The sequence below is a fragment of the Centropristis striata genome, chromosome 4, assembly GCF_030273125.1.
Source record: "Centropristis striata isolate RG_2023a ecotype Rhode Island chromosome 4, C.striata_1.0, whole genome shotgun sequence".
Classification (NCBI taxonomy): domain Eukaryota; kingdom Metazoa; phylum Chordata; class Actinopteri; order Perciformes; family Serranidae; genus Centropristis; species Centropristis striata.
In genome coordinates, this window is record NC_081520.1 from 29,356,222 (window position 1) to 29,373,841 (window position 17,620).

Below are 17,620 nucleotides of genomic sequence, written 5' to 3' on the forward strand. Positions count from 1 at the left end.
CTATTATATGGATTGTACCATGAGATTCTTTACACCTAGTGCCAGCAGCTAGTTTTCATTTGTGATGGTCAAAAAAATATCTGAGCAACCATCGGTGGATTGCTATGGAATTTGTGACATTTATGTCACAAATATAGATATTAGTGTCTACTTTAAATGCTTGTTGAACTGATGAAGCTTTCTGGATGAGTGATCACATGCCTCAAACTTTACAGCTAATTCTTTTCAGCTTGATATCTGGGTGAATGAGATTAATTTACATACTGTTACAAACAATGCTTTCGTTCGCTACTGTTCCTTTTGTGATATACTTTAATTAGATGAGAGTCTGGATATGATGAGAATTCTTGCTTGAACAAATATCGAGTGTGAGACACTGTCGAGTAGAGACACATACAAATACACACAGAAACCCTAGTCAAGCTTCTGCCAAAGTTTACTCATGCCTGCAGATTCATTTCGCCCATCCTTATGAGGAGAAGATCTGGCATATGCCTGGCGACACTTTGCAAATGAACACCCAAAGTCGTCAAAACAGAGCGTCACTTCCAGTTCAGGGCTACTGAGCTGACTCTGTGCAGGCTTCTGGAACAATAACTGACAGATAGTGACGTTATGCTGCAGTATGCAGCCGGTCCAAGTCTTACAGTGCTCTAACGTTGATGCTTTTCACTCCTCTATGTAGAGTGTGAGGTGAATAAGCAGGCAGGCAGACAATGGGCCCGTAACCTGGGGATGAAAGACCATATAAGGCAGCAGTCTAAAGGAATGCACTGCAGTGAAATCCTGCCGTTTAGCCAGGAGAGCCCCGACAAGTCACCCAAACATTCACACATGCCATACACACTTTTCCTATTAAGTTCCACTACTCAGATACATAGGTTTAATTTTAAAGACCAGGTCCAGCAAACCACACTGTACAGTGTGGCAGCAAAACTTTACGCCAACCGAAAGAGTTCTCGAGAGCCAAATACCTCCTTAATAAATCAAGCTTACGTAAGCACCTAGGAGTGCTATTAGACAGCCTCATAAAGCATGTCTTACTCTACGATGCAAGAACATCACTGTAATGTTCCAAAGATATCTGACATTTAAAATGCCTAAATTGCCAAACAGCTGCAGAACAAAGACAAGATGCAGCAGCAGTGAAGCACCATGTATCATCTGGAGCCTCCAGCACCACCGCCATGCTGTCACTGCACTTTAGGAGTCACCAGGCTTGGCGTTTATTATATCATTAATGTCTGTTTCTTGGCAAAGTTTGGCATTACACTAGACAATATTTCAATCAGCCTAAATGACAAAATGGAGCCAAAATGGAAAAGAACACTGTATCCAACTACAAGACGTCATAGATTTTCCTCATTTGTCCAAATTAAATGTGGGAAGTAGAGAGAACGGTGGAGTATTATTTCAACAAACAGGAAGTGACGGGGGGGGGGAAAAAATGGAGGTGGACTCTGGATGCCTGCATTTTGCTTAAAATGCAGGCTTTTTGCTTAAAAAAGATATTCTAATTCTTCTCAGAAGAAGAAGTCTGACCACTGCTCAGCAACTAACTTGGTCAATGATATTATTACCCTTGGTGGAACAAGTATTTAGTGTTATGAACTACGTGAGGTCTGGACCCAAATGCATGACTCAGAAGGCAGGTATCGGTGCAACCACAGTCTTTAGGGGTTTTTCTATTACAGTCGAATACTTGGAATAAGGCGGGTCTCACTCTCCGAAAAGCCCCTAATTTGAACATGAGCCGTCCTGAGCGGTTGGTTGACCATGCGTCTCCCGCGTTTAATCTATTGTGTATGTGATGTCACGGTCAAAACTGTCGCTAAGCGATTACGCAACAATCGGAAACCATACGTCACTTCCGGAGTGCCTGAGACTTTCCCAGCGGCCACTCTTTCCCCTAATAGAAAAACTGCTTTTTATTGATGTTAGCAAGAGTAATGTGCAGGGGGGAGAGGTGGAGAATGGATCTTGCAGTTTAACTCACACGACCGGAGGAGCACATGGTAGCAAGCTACAGGCAGGAACACAGGCAGGCGTGAGACACGATGATACTAAGCAATGAGAACACAGAAATAATTAGCACACAAGCTAATAAACACCAAGTGATTACCGTCGAAGGACTGTCCCAATGTCGAGGATGCTCCGGAGGACAGAGTCCTTCTTCTGACCAAATTCCGAGGTTGCATGTGTGTATCCTCCGTGCGCTCCAACTACCCATAAAGCATTGCGCACACCGGTCTACCAGGAGATTTAAAAATGGCGAGCGTAGAAACAGCGACGCCGGCGGCGCAATATGCATTTAAATAAGTATTTACAGTTTACACTGAATGTTGTCACATAACTTACAAAACGTGTGTTCAAAGTCAAGCAAAAACATATACATAAACAAATGCCAGAATATTTAGCTAAAGATAATAAACGTCATCTTGATACATTGCCGGTTAAGTTAATTAATACCGTCTCAGTCGCTTGTTATTGTTAATTAATTTATATGCGTCAGATGATGATGCACTATGTGCAACTATGCCATTCAGAAAGTTATACATTTCTTTATTGTGTTTACAGGGACCGAAAGTCCGCTATTATCCGTTATTGTAATTTATAAATAACTGTTATTGTACTGTACTGTAAAATAAAAAATCACAGAACATATTTCCATGATGAATTATGCGCCGCTGGTTTTATGAAACTAAGTAGCGGCCAAATTCAGCCAGGATCAGTTAAATATTCAGGTTTAATCCACTTTATGGCTTTTACTTGATATATCGTGGCGATTCAACCTTAAAGCATCTCCTTCCATTTCCACTAATAGCCTATGTGTCAGAGTGCTGATGCCAAAGACACATTCATGTCGTGAACTGATTTTGAAATTGCGGCGCTGAATTTATTTATTTAATTATTTTATATTAAACTGAAAAGAACAGATACTACACTTGATCTTAGCCAAAGGGCCGAGAGCGGCGCTGAACTTAAGCAGGACGTCCAATTACGCAATGACGCACAGCTGCACACTCCGAAGGCTGTCCCATTTGTGCATTACACCAGTGAAAGGAAGGACTCTTGCCTTGCCTTCGGAGGACCCGACTCTGAAGGAAGGATCCTACCAAGGAAGGATCCTTGACATTGGGATACAGCTACAGAGAACACAGACAGGGGAGGAGACACAGGAGGATCAGACAAACAGGGAAAGACAACAACAAACAAAAGGGGAGGGAGGATCTGCCAGGCACAGATCCTGACATTCAGATCCCTTACTATGTATTTGGAATTGTGCCATTTTGGAAAGGCACAATATTTATGATAAATTTCAATCAGGTTTTCGAAAACAACACTCCATTGAAACGGCTCTCCTGAGAATTTCAAATTATATTTTAATGTCCTCTGATGCAGGTAACTGCTCAGTGTTGGTTCTACTTGACCTCAGCTCTGTGTTTGACACAGTAGATCACCATATCCTCCTTAAGAGATTGCAGAACTGTGTGGGCATATCAGGCATAGCGTTGGACTGGTTTACATCTTATTTCACTGACAAAAGCTTCAACGTCTGTTTTGGGGACTTTGTGTCAGATTATTCTCCTCTGTCATATGGGTTACGCAGGGCTCAGTACTGGGGCCCCTGCTATTCTCCTTATACCTACTGCCCCTGGGTCAGGTCATAAAAAGACATAATATTGCATACCATTTATACGCGGATGACATCCAGCTCCACTTCTCTTTTAAACCTAGCAATGCTTTTAAGTTGTCTAGGCTTCTCGACTCTGTAAGGGCTAATAGGAACTGGTTGGCAGAACATTTCCTACAGCTGAATGACAATAAAACTGAGGTTTTGGTTGTTGCTCCAGACACAGTCACCCCCACAATTGTTGAGTCCCCTTTCTTCTGCTGTCTGCTCTAACCTCCGTAACTTAGGGGTGTTTTTTGATCAGTGTACATTGTTTGACAAACATATAAAAGAGTTGACCAGATCTTGCTTTTTCCATCTTAGAAACATCAGTAAACTGAGATCTGTAGTTTTAAAAGCTGAACTTGAGATGCTCATACATACATTTATCTCATCTCGTATTGATTTCTGTAACTCACTTTTCTCCTCACTAAGTATGTCCACTCTTGACCGCCTTCAGTCAATTCAGAATGCCACTGTAAGATTACTCAGCGGTTCAAAGAAACACTCCCATCACCCCTGTCCTGAAGTCTCTTCACTGGCTCCCTGTTGCATACTGGATTCAGTTTAAAATTCTTACTCTCACATATAGAGCATTGCATGGTCAGGCTCCACAATATAATGTTGAACTACTTCACCCATATCTGTCAGCTCGGTCTCTTAGGTCAAACACACTACATCTTCTGTCTGTTCCACGTACCTGTCTGAAAACACGTGGTGACCGATCATTTGAATATGTGGCACCCAAACTTTGGAACTCTCTGCCTCTCCCCCTACGGTCTGCTATTTATGTGGACTCTTTTAAAAATCACCAACTTACTTACTTACTTACTTACTTACTTACTTACATACAACACTGTTAAGTCCTGCATTCAAAACACTGAAGTAAAAGAACAAAAGTATCAGCATTTTCCAAATATATTAACTATTGGATTATTATTATTATTATAGATGCATTCATGTAAGCAGAATTGTACTCTTATGTGAGCAAAACATAAGATACAATATTAAGAGTAAAAAGTACAATATTTGCCTTTAAAATGTGAAAAATATGTGGAAAGTAAATTTACTTAACTACAGCTATGAAAATGCAAGTTATGATAAGTCATAATTAACCCTCATGACCATTTAAACAATGATTAAAGCTGTTCAAATTAATATTTTGATGTTATCATGGATGAAAAAACATCAAGCCAACCATTCAGTTTTCAGTGATGCTTACAACTATAGTATCTGTAGTTATGTCCCAAACACCAAATACCATGAAACTGACTCATAACTTGTTTACCCAACACACATCAAACAGACATTTTTATGCTGGTAACAGCTCTAAATCAATGTTTAAAGCTTGTTAACTTGTTTGGATGACTGGGGAGAGACGCCATGGCCAACATCTGGCGTCAGCTGTAAAAGGGTCAATGGAGTGTTTCAGGCTTTTTTTTTTCTTCAGCAAATTGTTTTGGTATTCTTCCCCAAAACTTTGTTGTTTTGTATTTTCACTCGCAGCAGGCAGCTATTTCCAGTGAAAACGCTATAAACCAACTGTACAGTGCCTGCCAAGTGCCAAATAGCAGAAGGACGAAGTTAGCATCTAGCTAGTGAATATAATGGAGCATTTACTAATTTTCCTGGTGGAAACCAACAGTTAAAAAGAAAGTAAATATTGGACTTTCATTCACCAGAAACACAACTCATTCCCTATTTCAGCTTCATAAGGAGATAATGTGTCAATGTCGAGGTAACAGTTAATTCTGCTGCCCCCAAGTGGCCAAAACATAAATTATTCAATACTAAAATCTTTCATGCAGCTTTCAAGAGCTACTGGTAATGCTGCTGGGCAGATTAAATGTATTAGCGCTTAAAAGTTTGAGTTTGGGGTCACCCAGAAAATTTCTTTTGTTTTCCATGAAAACAAACTTCATCGTTTTATTCATGACATGAGTTATAAAATTATTCATAAATATAGTACAGACATTGACAAGGGGAGAAATAATCATTTCAACCTGTACAAATCTCCAACTTTACCTCTAGATACTCAACTAGCCTGAGGAAGGATCATTTTATATTCTCAAATCAGCACAAAACAGTTTTCAGCTGTGCTGACATAAAGCTCTGGTGTTTAATGATCAATGAGCCTTTGAACACTATAAATGAGGATTAACACAATGTGCCATTGGAACACATGAGTGATGGTTGCTGATAACTTATAATAGATATTTCATAAGAAAATCGGCCATTTCCAGCTTTAATAGTCTTTTACCACATTAACAATGTCCGGACTGTATGTTTGATCAATTTTTAGTTATTTTAATATTTAAAAAGTGTGCTTTTCTTACATCAGAGTACATCAGTGCATATTGACAGTTGGCATCTCTGTACAGTTCACTGATGAGCAAAAACTAAATAAAGGGAAAGGCAAAATGAAATGAGAAGAAAAGATGAAAGAAGACAAAGGGAATGGAAAAACAATGGTCAGTATGAAAGAAGAACAGGCTGTTGTATAATCACTGCAATCATCCAATGACACAAATCTTCTGCTGGGACTTAACACTGCAGGCTTAATGCTACAGACTAACTGCTCCTGTCTGCAAAGACTTATGTAAAACCCTGAGACACATGGAACTATTTTCCTGAACAAACAGTGGTCAGACTCTGAGAGCCACAAAAAGACTTGCAGCCTGGTCGTATGGGTCAATTGCAGCAAAGGGTCCATGCAGAGCAGCTTCAAATTGATTCTTTTTAAAACAATAAATCTGTGTCACATAAGTTCAAGCAGAAATATGCGGTGTCCCCGCAGGGCAGCAGACACTGAATCACACAGCAGGACGTCTGCTTTGACGGCTCTCGCTTCTGTATGTGAGACAGTTCTCCTTTCATAGAAATCATATGAGTCCCGGGGCAGGAAGCCACCTTCCCAGGACTTAAATAGAAGTCAAGGTTACAACCATGCTGTACAAGACATGCATGGTTTTAGTTAAGTAACTGACTGGAAAGCTTGCTGATGTTGTCGAACAATGTATAAAAGGATACACAAGTGGCCGGATAAAGTTTGGAAACAGAATCTTAACTGGATTTTTCGAGTCAAACATTGTTATATAAATAAATATGTTGTACTACTAACTATCACTCAACAGTAATTGAAAGCATTTATACATTGACTGTTGCAAATGCAAGCCATCTTGTCTTTCCTTGCATAAAGAAAGTGTTTTGTCATACAGTATGCTTCTGTTTGGAATAAACAGACGGGGGAGCGGGGTAGTTTGCGTGAGCAGTAATGACAGCTCGCAGAGACAGACTGCAACAAGAATTCATCCAAAAAGCAAAACCCTTACGCCAGACACGAACGCTGGTGTTTGACACGTACACCATAGCACGTATGCCATAGCACGTATGCCATAGCACGTACGCCATAGCTTAGCACACATATATACCGTATGTATATATATTTTATTCATTTTACTATACATTTTATTTTACAATTTTCTATGCAGTATATTTATGATGCTGCTGAAGACTTTACTCAAGTAAAGTACTCACTACTGTATTTTGAGGTATGTGTACTTATTTCATATTTACTATGTACTTTATAATTCTACTCCGCCACATTTTGAGGCAGATTTTGTACTTTTTACTCCACTAAATTTAGCTGACAGCTTTAGTTACTTTCAGGTTGAGATTTAACATAAATAATAATCATGATTAATTTAAAGTGATTAGACTTTTTATTGCAATTAACCTCATAACAGTAAATTTTGCTTTTAGTGGAGTAATTTCACAGTATGGTATTAGTACTTTTACTTAAGTAAATGATCTGATTCTTATACCACCACTGACACTGTCTGACCTGCAGTATTATGTGCATTGTTTAAGTGTATGATTCAACTTTGTCACATAATCTGGTGTTGAAAATTGAAATCAATTGTAACATATTTTGCAATACTTTATAATCACAATACACATTGAATTGTCAGCCAAGTATCATGATAGAATCAGGTGAAAAGCCTTTTGCCCGAGCCGTGTTACTTTCTGTCATGACTGTCTCGTTTCTTCCTGTAACAGCAATGACCGTAAATCCTGAGGTGAAAAAAGACATCACAGAGCTGACATTCTGCTTGATTAATGGGAGATGCCATACAAAAACACCAGAGTAATGACCTAATTGCAGACACATTGGTTCAAAAAACTGTGAAATTATTTGAGATGGCAAAGAGCAGAGTCTGTATGATCCTGATCAGAGACATCGCACAGACGAAGAGCAGTAAGTGGTGTTCTGCAGGGAAAGCATGGTCTTAGTTTGAATTAGGCACATGATCCTCTGAGAATATATTGTTTGACCTTTCTGTCAATGTCATTCTGACTTTTGAGGAGCAGTAATTTATTTAAGACAAAGCAATTAACTTTGATGCAAGGTCCTGTGTAATGAAAATTATATAACACGAGCTTTGGCTTGGCTGGTGTAATGTTAATGTGGGCTCGGGGACAATTTGAACAATCAGATAGCTCTCCTGACAGTGATCACATCCAGAGCTCTTCAGTGTTTATAAGATCACACAGCCTCTGATGTCAGGGGACAAGCTCAGGGCCGTGCAGGTATATATAACAGATTACCTGACCAGCAGGCCACAGTTTGTAGGACTGAGGAACTGCATGTCACAAACTGTGATGAACAACATGAGGGCGCCAAAGGGGACTGTTCCCTCTCCCTTCCTGTTTACTCTGAACATCAGCAAGATGAAGGATCTGATTGTGGACTCACTCCAATAAAGACCTCAGAATGTACCAGGACAGCGTGGGCCGGTAACACAGGGGCCCATTAAGTGAAGGGCCAGAGCCAGCCCTATGTTTTTTGCAGTTGTGTGCTGGTGACAGAGCACGAGATGCTATCAAGATTGGAACCTGGTCTCACAGGAATCCGTGAAATAGCCACGGATTTGCTTAACTCAAAATCCGTGGAATAGCCACGGAATCACTCAAATTTCCGTGAAACTGACACGTATTTCGCCACAATGCAAGTTAATGACAGTCATATCCTGTGGCTATTCCATGGATATTTTTTCCTATTGGTTTGTTCCAAGTCACGTGACTTTCAAGGTCCCGGTGGTCAGAACAAAAAACATGGCGGACAGTTCTCATTTTTAGTGAAAAAATCAATATTTTGACTTAGTTTCTGCATAAAAATGGATTTTGATCACCAGTGGCGGATTTAGCAATTTGGGGGCCCAAGGCGAATTTAGCTAGGGGGCCCTTCAAATCCTTACTTTTAACAAAAAGAGTTTTATGTTATTTAATTCTGTTGACTTTTTTTGCTGTATATATATATTTACAGCATATATACACACACACACTGTAAAAAATGTTTGTAGAAATTACAGTAAAACACTGTAAAATTGCATCTGAAATAGGTCGTAAACATTGTGCATCACCCTAGTAGATACATTTAGTTACTGTAAATCAAAGAATAGTATAAAACTTTAAATTCTACAGCCATAAACTGTAGAAAAGAAAGTAAAGTTGTAAAGTTAATGGAGAAATACCATGATGAACGTGGTTAAAATCCTGCTGCTAGGTGAGAACCATGGTGACACTCACCTGACGCTGTTTACGCACTGTTGGAATGTAACTAACAGTGGTGGAATAAGTATTCAGATCTCTTACTTCAGTAAAAGTACTGATACAACACTGTGAAATTACTCCACTACAAGTAAAAGTCCAGCATTCAAAACTTACTGAGGTAAAAGTAAGAAAGTATCAACATCAAAATGTACTTAAAGTATCAAAAGTAAAAGTACTCATCATGCAGAATGGCTCCACTCAGATTGTTTTTTACATTTTACATATATTATTTGATTATTATTATTATTGATAGATTTAAAGCAGCGTTTCACTGTTGTCAAGATAGGGATCATTTCAACTATACATATGTATACATATAGGCTATATACACTGTAAAAACAAAAATCTGTTTAAATTACGGTAAAATACCAGCTGTGGTTGCCAGAACTTCACCGTAAAAATACAGTGAGCGTATGTAAATGTAAATATCAGCAAAAACTGTAATTTTATACTGAATAATCCCATTACTTTTAGGATAATTGTGTCATCATGGTATTTCTCCATTAACTTTACAACTTTACTTTCTTTTCTACAGTTTATGGCTGTAGAATTTAAAGTTTTATACTATTCTTTGATTTACAGTAACTAAATGTATCTACTAGGGTGATGTACAATGTTTACGACCTATTTCAGATGCAATTTTACAGTGTTTTACTGTAATTTCTACAAACATTTTTTACAGTTAGTTACTAGTTTGCAGTTTACGTTGACAGTCACTGAAAACGTTGGGCCACAACGCCGGATCATCTCCGATGATGACAACACTTTCGTGGTGGTCAACAGAATCAGGACTGCTCCTCACCACCTCCTCATTGTTGACATCTCTTCTGTCAGAGCTCGAGCATGACGCGGTTACTATGGTTACCTCCTCCCCTTCTGAATTAGCCGCTGCCTCCTGCTGCTCCTCGACAACCGGCGGTGTTGTCGAAACATTAAAAAATGTTGTCAACTTCGGGAGTGTGTCATTTTTTGATTTCGCCTCCTCCCGCTTCCCTCTTTTGGTGGCACCACTTGGGTAGTTTCGCTTCATTTTCCAACTGTTGATATCAATTTCACCGCTCATGTAACGTCTTCCAAACTTCCCTCCACTTCCGTCACATAACTTTGGAACTCTCGCGATCATGGCCTGGATGGAATAGTCCATTATAACACGAAATGGGAGGGGGTGTAGACGGATACTTTATTTCTTTGTATTTTAGTTTGTTGTCTTTGTTTCCGATTTAAACATACAAATTTACATTTACATTTAAAAACGCAATGGCTGGGGATCACTGAGGGCCCCGATTCCCAGCTGAATGGAGAGTGGGCAGCTGGTCTGGGGGCCCCTGCAGTTCGGGGAAGTTGGTGGGGCCCCAGGCAGTTGCCTACCTTGCCTCTATTGTAAAACCGCGTCTGTTGATCACATTTCTAGTGAGAAATATATGTTTTATTTTCTAAATATTCACTGAGTGAATGTACATAATCACTTTGTATGTTGGAATAGCCATGGGATATGACATTGTACTGGATGACTGGACATGTCATTAACTTGCATTGTAGCGGAATCCGTGTCAGTTTCACGGAAATTTGAGTGACTCCGTGGCTATATTCCACGGATTTTGAGTTAAGCAAATCCGCGGCTATTTCACGGATTCCTGTGAGACCATGTTGCAAGATTGTTAGAGAAGTGGATGCTGTCCAAGTTGGTCCTGAACAATGTCTCCCAGCCTCTTCGGAGGGCAAATGAGATAATTCCTGTAAGTGGCCATAAGTATACCTTCATAATTATTCACTTTAAAGTACCAATGAAATGAAAAATACATTTTCCCAGTTTTAATCCTGTGTCCGTGTGGTAATTCATCTTTTATCTCTCAGTATAGGCCAAATATATGTCAAAGTCTGTATCAGAGTATTTATTTATATTCAGATCCCAGGTCTTTTCTCTTCCTGTAAAACGGTTTAAAATGTCTAATGGTGTTAACAAAAATGTATCCAATCAAATAAGACTCTGGGCAACAAGCTAGCCACACTGATAAGACTGCTTACCTTATCCAAGCAGCAATCTATAAGCCTGAAAAGTGAAGCCAATGCAGAAGTACACAGTCACCCATAAAGTTGGAATCATTTTGTTTTCAGACACAATCCTCAGTTAACTGTGATTTCATTTTCATTGTGATGTTTGATTGTTTGGAAGATTGATTGATTAATAAAGTTCTTCATTCTTTCTAATAGCCAGCAGGGGGGCGACTCCACTGGTTGCATATAGAAGTCTTTGAGAAAGGACCTTACTTCTCACTTGATTTATTACCTCTATAAACATTATCCATGGTGGTTTCAATCACTAGTTTCAAGTCTTGATGTTTATTTGGTCCCATTTAGAGTAAATAAGAGGATAAATCACGGCATAATTTAGGACGTGGCTACCCTAAGATTGATAGGTCACTGCCACAGCGCACTGTGTGTGTGTTTTTATATAACTATTTCACTTTTAAAGTTTTGTTTTTTGAAAAACAACAACATGGCAACATCCAAAAACCAATATGGCGACAAAAAGTCTGACTGGAGGCTTCAAAAACAGAGTTCACTAACTGAGTCTATTATTTGATATTATATAGTTATATAGATAGTATATTATTTGTGGTTGTAAACATGGTCACTTTCATTACTAAACAAAACAATCATATCCTAAACAATGTGACTCACGTCTGTATCAGACCGACTTTAATAGTAAATGCAAAGGGTTTGATGTACTGTACACTTAATATTCAGTTTCACAGTACAGAAGCTGAAGACGATCTAACTTTAGTTTTACGGGGACTGGTGTGAAGTGTGTGGTTATCACACTCATCAGTCATAAATGCAAGGTTGAGCAGGAGGGCATGGTATGATCTGTTGGTTAATTGCTTCAGGCCCTCTCACATGTTTACCTTCTCATCCGTCCTCCATCCACACACAGCGGGACATCACGTGATTCCAAGGAATTTACAATGGAATGAAGGGTGGATGTTTCTTGTCTGGCTAGTTTGAGGCTTTTCCAACATTAGAGAGCAGATTCAATAGTATGCTGTAGTGGAAAGAATCAAACAGCAAATAAAAGTCTAAGCAGCTCATTAGTAAGAATGGAAATTGACATAAAACTGGGGGTGGAGGAATTGTTTTTTTATTGCTTCTATTAGCAGGTATTCGATACAGTAGAGCTACTGGTGGACAGACATGAGCTGGGCTGTGGAAAAGGGAGAAATCGGCGTGTTCAATACTTTTCAGACGCCTGTCATCGCTGTCCCTGAATCTTGGAAAATAACGGAACAAATGTATTCACTCTTTGCATAACTGCAAGACGTCAGCCACAAGAATGGCCAGCAACATTACCCAGGTCCTGGGGTCACTTCTTGAAATACAGAGCTTCAATGTCTAACTATTATTTTCTGTGGATACAAAAGCCTAATGAATCTGGCAAGGATGTGATTTGTGGAATATTCCATTGAATCCAACCCCTCCATTGATTGGGAATGTATGACATGTGTATTAGTCATGCTGTGTGTTTTATTTTTCCTGGCAGCAAGGCTCACCGCAGCATTATCACTCTCCTCACAAACTGCTGTCTCCAGTTTGTCTAAAATCCCCCTCCGGCCACGCATGTCCAACAGATAAGCCCAAAATGTAAACAAGTCATAAATGCATCCGCAAACACATTTTTGGCTCTGCAGTAAAAGTTTACAAGGAACAAAGTAAGAGGCCAGCGTTACGCAATGGGTTGTAATGGAGGCGATGCATGCATGGGGAAGGTAGGGTGAATGATGGGTTCCATCATCCAGTAATTTATATTCATCCACCTGTCTTTTTGAACCTGAAGCTTTGTTTTAGCCTTTATAATTAATGATCAGCTTTGCAGCTGTTGAAAACACTCTGGAGTGTTTCTATCAACAATACAGACACAGAAAAGACAACAAGGGCTCCAGGAATATTCTAATTTATATTCCCGTATTTCTCTCTTTTTTTTTCTTTTTTTTAGTCTATTCTTTTAATTTGAAGCAATTGGCTTCATCTTTGAAAACACAAGTTGGGGTAGAGAATTGTCTCTGATGGGTCTATGGTCTACCAGAGGCCAAAATCAACAAAAATCTGGCTCTGTAAAATGGAATAGATCAGCTTCAGCTTACCCATCATCAACCCAAAAAACACACTGTCATCCACCAATTTCTGTCTTCTTCTAAGAAGATTTCCAGTAATATATATTTTAAAAAAAGAAGAAAAAAAGAAAAAGATGATTACGAAACAGATTTATATCAGATCCTGACATACTCTTTCAACTAAAGATTCCTTCATAATTCTTCTTGAGATAAATGTTGTTTTAAAAAGCAATATTTTGTTATAATATTAGTACTGATGGACAGGTCTGTAAGTTACTGCAGGAGACTGTTGAAGCAACGTCGATAAATTTTCAGATTTGTTCCTTTTCCACTGAAGGAGGAATGTCGAAACTTAATCTGTGATCAATTCAAGACCAATTAATACTAATAAAGAATTTTGCTCAAACCATCCAAAGGCAATGAGAAGTTCCTCTCAACCTTCAGACAGAGGACAAGCTGGATCCATGCACGTGTTATAGTACTGGATATGCAACTGCTGCTCAGCCTTGTTGATTTTCTTATTGGAAAGATTGGACAGGTGTATGCAGGTGTAAAAATAGATTTATCACATGTGGGGAAACCTTGACCTCCTACATGGCAGTCAGACATGCAATGATGTTGGCAATTATATGATACATTGAATCTCTACATATTTGAAAATATGTTGAATATGAACATTTCTGAACCGCTGCAACCTGTTTTCATTGTGACTCAATATGAGATGATCGCTCTAAAACAATCCAAAAAAAATTAAGTTAAGGTAAGGCATCAAGACCACTTGGTTAAGGTTAGGCAAGTAGGATAGGGTTAGGGTAAACACACAAGAAAGACACTACAATGGGACAAAAGTCGCAACAACACCGGTCTCCAGTTTTAAAGTCTTGGATTTGTTGATCCCATTCACCTCCCTTACTGCCAACCCAACAGCTGCCTTAGTGGCTTTTTACGCCATATTGCTTTGTCAACAGACAAAAAAAAACTGCCTTTACCCTGATGCCTCTGCGGACATCAGGGTAAGGTTCACGGAGAAAGATAAACAAGAAAAGAAGAAGGCTGAATGACAAGACAGCTGAGCTGATATTCTTGCTGTTGGACCAGTAAGTAATATTAGCTGGCATGCTATGTCTTGTGCACTTGCTTGATGTTTGACTGTGTTTGTGATCCAGTAATGTAATCCTAATAAATTCTTGTGTACAGATGCTCATATTTACAACAGTGGTGTAGAGGTGAATTGCATTTTGGAACTGTAGGGAAACTCAATCACAGTTTTAAGTAACAATATCCAGACATAATTATGTAAAATTTATTTTCCACGTTTTACCACTGGTGTATAAATATTTATCACATCAATGCTGCCAGTTCTTGACAGCATTTTCTGTTCTAAATATAAATCTAAATGCTATGCATATGTCTTAGTGAGGATAATCCTCAGCCACACAGTGCCTTCTATGTTTATGGAGACAATAACTGTGGTTTGTTTTTGTTATAATGAAAGAAAAACACAGCAGTTAGCTCTGGCAGCAGTGGTCATCAAATCAGACAAAGACAGAACTCCGATTTCATCAACAACAATTCAGATGAAGAAGAAACAGATGAATGGCTCAAAGGCTGTTCACTGTGACAGCACATGATTAGCGGTAAAAATATTTGTAGCTGTCAATGCTTTTATTTTCCTAGAGAGTCAGCGGTGTTTTCCAACATAATGGCATTTTTAGGTGGAGTTGACCGCTGAGGTTGTTGTGCTTTATTGTGCAAAGGTATTTTACAGGTATTGTCATGTTATAACGATTGATAGGAGCCATGGTTCTGCACACCAGTGTTTCAGAGATGCACAGGAGACTGCTCAAAGTGTCCACTGGTGGACAGCACATGAATGTGGAAAATTACAAACTCCAGCTCCAGAAATAAAGGCTGATCTGGTAGCAGGACTCCTTGTAGGGCTATTGGGGACAACATTATGAACAATTTGAATGTGGAAGTTTGTAACAGTTTATTTAATGAAAGAATCTAAGCTCAAATGTCCAAAGTTGTTTGAATACAAACATTGAACACAACAGATTGTAAAGGTCTCTCTCTCTGGTTCATAAATTGGAAGCCCAGAGAAAACACACACCGTAGAAAAAGTCTGGTCTCAATACAGGCCTATTATTAGGTTACAGGTAAAGTTATGCAGCGCTGGACTCAGACTGACATAGCTCTAGCAGGATCCCAGTCAGAATAAGCCCCAATCTAAGTCATAATTCACATTTTCATTCATCTAAAGGCCAGTTACCTATGACATGGACAGGCCAACAGCTGTTCAAGTCTCTTCGAAGGTTATGATACACGGTGTGTGTGTGTGTGTGTGTGTGTGCGTGTGTGTGTGTGTGTGTGTGTGCGTGTGTGTGTGTGTGTGTGTGTGTGTGTGTGTGTGCGCGCGTGTGTGTGTGTGTGTGTGTGTGTATCTAGCATAAATGGGATCACATATAGTGAGAACACACTTCCCTGTCTCATGCCTGTCTGTGAAAGAAGGACAGAGCTACAGTGAAGAAAAACTCATTGGCAATCTGTCTTCTAATAATTTTCAAATATAATATAATAATATGAAAAGCATGACATACAAATGGAGAATAGAAAACATTTTTTACAATTGTTGATATTGTGCAAAAGGAGTTATTAGGTCCATTTACTAAGGCTAGCCTTTTAAATGCACATCATACAGTTTGTAACACAACAAAGGATAGCAACAAATATATTAAAGCCCCTGCAAATATGGCAATTAAGGATATTCTAGAACGATTCAGCTACAGTAAAAGTTATAATCATATAATCATATCTCCAGCTTTGTTCATTCATAAAACTGGTGTCATACATTATCATGTATCAGTTGACCTGGGCCTTTACCACAAGTCTTCACTCAACTTAGCATGAGAGCAGTCCAGACGGCTCACCACGTGTTGGGGGCTTAAAAAGGAAGACAACCATCTTTGAGCCAAAACATTAGTGTGGGTCTTCCAAGATGACAAACACTCCCAAGATGAGAAAAATGATGAGGACCAATCAAGATGTGACCTCTTTCTACACTCTGTACTCCAAGTGACTTCATGTTGGGCTGCTGCCTGCATGACGTGCAGAACTTTAAAACATTCAACGCTCATAAGCATAACAATGGTGTTTTGACCACTTTAACTCTACTGGAGCCAATACACATCTCCAGAACATGTGTGAGAGCTCCGTTGATTCCAGCTCCAGCAAAAATGTGATGACATTTAAGGATTCTAGGGATTGTAATAGATGCTGACCTTACAATCACTTTAATTTGAAAAAGACTTAGTTTGGAAGATTCCCACACTTATCTTTTTGTACACTTAACTACACTGGTGGACTATGGAGGGGCAACAAGCCCTCTAAGGTGCCCCTTCAGTGGAGAAAACATGTTAAAGTGCCCTGTATTAGGCCTTCCAGTGGAGAAAATGTGATAAATTGCCCTGTAATATGCCCTTAAGTGGAGAAAACATGATAAAGTTCCCTGTATTAGGCCTTTCAGTGGAGAAGACATGATAAATTGCCCTGAATTGTTTCTCTCAGGCCAACACGGAGGTGCTGATGCATGCTTTTATCTCTTGTCGTTTAGACTATTGTAATGCCCTGCTCTCTGGTCTTCACAACTTACAATTATTACAAAACTCAGCCGCACGCGTGCTGACGAGGACCAGAGGACGAGAGCACATTACACCGGTTTTAATTTCACTGCATTAGCTCCCCGTGTGTTTCAGGATTGATTTTAAGGTTCTTTTATTAGTTTTTAAATGGCCCTTTAGTGGGGAAAACATGATAAAGTGCCCTGTAATGGGCTCTTCAGTGGAGAAAACATGATCAAGTACCCTGTAGAGGGCCCTTCAGTGGAGAAAACATGATAATGTGCCTTGTCGAAGGCCCTTCAGTGGAGAAAAGTGCATTTTAGGGTACCTTTCCAGTGAATAAAATGAGATGCAATGCACTAATAAATGCCCTTAACGGGAGAAAGCTTTTTTGTGACTAAACTTGAGGAAACATGATGCAATGGCATACAGGCTGCCCTATATGCTATATGCAAGCTTTTTGCACAGTGATGTCCCACCACATGTGGCTGATTCCCTTTATTTTTTCGCCCCTGTCCCTTAGACAGCCTGAGTCACTACTGTTAATCAATATGTCGGACTGAGAATTTAGCTCATGGCCCCAGAATTCTCCTCTCGGGGCCCTG

General features: G+C 39.4%; 1 pseudogene; it reads right to left on the reverse strand.

Moving 5' to 3' along the window:
* Positions 1-2,877: 2,877 nt before the first annotated feature.
* On the reverse strand, positions 2,878-2,977 carry LOC131970890 (U2 spliceosomal RNA; annotated as a pseudogene).
* Between the last annotated feature and the right edge of the window lie 14,643 nt (positions 2,978-17,620).